Below are 3,335 nucleotides of genomic sequence, written 5' to 3' on the forward strand. Positions count from 1 at the left end.
CGGACTAGATGATCTGCTCAGGTCCCTTCCGACCCTAGAAACTATGAAACTAAGCATACACAAGAGCCCAAAGGTAGGCCCTTAGGGAACTTTGCCACCCAAAATTGAGGGGTCATCTGAAGTTAGGTACCTATTCAGTTTTGTGGCAGCTGGAGTGAAGTCAGTTTTGGTCACTATTTGGATCTTAGGCACCTAATTCCACTTAAATCTCTTGTGTGGCCAAACCAAATCTTGTCCTTAAGCACATCAGTGAGACAACTGATTTGCTTAAAAGTTAAGCGTCTCTAATGCTTTCTTGGGTTGGGACATAAAGAAGAGTGGAAATGTGATTTTTATATGACTTTAGAGAATGAAAATGCCATGAGAGAATTAGCACTAGAGCTGAGAAAAATACTGCCAAAAATTATATTTTCAATTGCCTTTTTTATATGATCCCCTCTAACTGTTTTTCTGATTATCTTCCCATGGATAGTCTAGCAAATAAGCTTTCCAAGTACGGTCATTATAAACTCAAATTCCTGAATATCATTACATAACAAATGTCAAATTGCATAACCGGCCAATAATAACGCACGTGTTACAGTGGTACGTGACTTAAGTAACCAATACAGTATGGATGCTGAGTATTTGCAATTATAAAAGATCTTCAGCCCAAGAAGCATTCACTGGAGAAATCTTCTATTTAGTTTAAAAGAACAAATGTAAAAATTTCACAATTTATGTGGCCTCTTGAAAAAAAGGTGCAAAATGAGTAATTCTATTTGCTACTATCTCTAATCAGTAATGGGTCAGCATTACGTGTAGACCACGTTTCTCCAGTCTTTAACTGAAAGGGATAAATTAGTTACATGTCTGAACTTTATCCTGTTGGCTTTAAGATCCGTTGTTTATTTAAGGTTTTTAATTTTGCATAATAAGATTTATAGTTCAACCTTGCATGCTAACTTGCGGTTAATGTACGAGAAAGCTGTCAAATGTTCAACAGAAAGAATAACAAGAAGGTGAGTTTCCTGTTGGCTTTCTTTTTCATTATTGTCTTTTTTCCCCTTCTCTCCACCCTTGCTTTCTAAACAATTTCCTCTTACCTTCTCTAAACTTTTTTTTAATTATCTAAATGAAAGGACTTCCATTCACTATCTCACTGACTCAAGACTTCATGCTTTAACCTTTATTAACAGCCTTTATTAAAACCTTAGTCTGGGATCTGTCCTCTGCCTCTGACTCCCCAACATGGGCAGAAACTCTGGGTTGATCTTTCAAATGTTTCTTGTCTCTTATGGTCCTCCAATTTCAACACACTCCATTATACCTAATCCTTCCCCTCTACACACACACCTTTGTATTTTTTCTTTCTGCCTGAAGATTCAGAATAGCTCATAGGCTAAGAAAAGCATTAATTGTCACTGAAACCTGGGCTTCTAGATTCCAGCTTCTGGCCAAAAAAAATCCATAATTTGTAAATACTGGGCACAAACCTCATAAACACCAAGAATCATCTTGGAGTAGCTGAAGTTGTCTCCATCAATTAGCCAGCTTTGACTTCCTCCCCAGAGCTGAGGGCCTGAAGAATCTCTGTATTTCATGCATAACAAGAAAAAGCCCCAGCAAAACTATTTAACCAGTCTTAAGCATGGAATTCCATTAGCTTGCCTATTTTGTTTTTAAAATAAAGACTTTGATTAAGTATTATAACCCTATAAAACTGTAGGGTTTCTACCTGTGAGAAAAGGCACAGTGCCAGCTGAGAGTTGAGAAAGACTCACACGAAAAACATTTCTCTCATTGTTGCACAAGGGCTTCTAGTTTAACCCCTTCACTGGTGATTTCAGTGTGCCTTCAATGCATCAGAGTTCCAGTACTGTACCTGCTACACATTTTATGCACTGTGGGTACATGGAATAACTCAGAGCATGCAAAATTAAGAACAGGTACAATTTTTTGTGAAGCCTACATAAGTAATTTTACCCACAGGAAAGATCCTGCTAAGTTTTGGGTACTCATCAGCTTTGAACCTCAAGGTTCTTACTTAAGCATGGGAAGTGACAGAGCTCTCCAGGCAGGAGTTGGTGCAGAGGGCATATAGAAGGTGCCCAGAGGGCTGGTCCAGGCAAGGAGCTTGAGGTCAGAGGCCCAAAGAGGAGCTGGTGGGACCAGGTAGAGGTGTAAAGTTGCTCTCAACCATAGTGGTGATTCATCGTGGCTACAGGCATCCCAACCCCCCTGAGATCTCCACCCAGACAGAGACCATGGCCCTGCCCCCCACTCAGATGGAGCCCCTGGGCCTGGACTGTGGGGGCTGCCTGGCATGGCTGCTGGCAGCTGGGCATGGGGGGTGTGCTCCCTAGTGGAGTCTGTGGAGGACCGGGTATGGGAGTTCAAGGAGGAGGTATGCCAGTTATGCACCATCAGGGCCCACGAAGACTTCATTGATGTCTACTACCAGGCCCGTCTCCAGAAGAAGGAAGAAGAGGTGGAGACAGAGATGGTGGCCAGCAACGAGGCTGTCCACAAAGACTCACCTGGAGCTACCTGGAAGACGGTCACCATATACTCCAGGAAATGCAAGACCATGGCTGCTCCTCCCCTGACCCTCCACAACAAGTACACTTGCCACCCCACACATGGGGAGGCTCTGATGGTGACACTAGGGGAGGAGGAAGGTAAGCACCATGCTGCCACCCCCAGGAGGAGGTGCAAAGTGGTCGTGGTGGGGTACTCTATTCTGCGGGGCACTGAGGGATCCATCTGCCGTCCAGACCTTCTAGCTTGTGAGGTCTGCTGCCTCCCTTGTGCACACATCTGAGATGTTGTGGAGAGGATCCTCAGGCCCTCTGACTACTACCCCATGCTCCTCATCCATGCAGGAACAAATGACACAGCCAGGAGTAATCTGGACTGGGTCATGAATGACTACAGGGCTCTGGGAGCTGGGCTCTAGGGATCAGGGGTTCAGGTAGTCTTTTCCTCTTTGCTCCCTTTTGCAGGCCATGGTCCAAGGAGGGAAGGATGCATCAAGGAAGTGAACCGACATCTCTAACAATTGTGCTACCAAGAGGGCTTCGGTCTTCTCAACCATAGTATGCACTTCAGGGAGAGAGGACTCCTGGGAAGAGATGGCATCCACCTCACACGGAGAGGTAAGTCCCCGTTCTCGGCCAGGATATTCGATCTTCTTGATAGGGCTTTAAACAAAGATTGCTGGGGGATGGGGAAACACTGGCTGGAGCATGCCTGGGGACTGACATACAAGGAAGCTCCATAGATAAGGACAGCAGGAGGGCCACTCTTGCGGAAGCTGAGGGAATAGTTCTCCTTCCATGTGACAGGAAGTCAAG

The sequence above is a fragment of the Crocodylus porosus genome, unplaced genomic scaffold (assembly GCF_001723895.1).
Source record: "Crocodylus porosus isolate Cpor-Errol unplaced genomic scaffold, CroPor_comp1, whole genome shotgun sequence".
Lineage (NCBI taxonomy): Eukaryota > Metazoa > Chordata > Crocodylia > Crocodylidae > Crocodylus > Crocodylus porosus.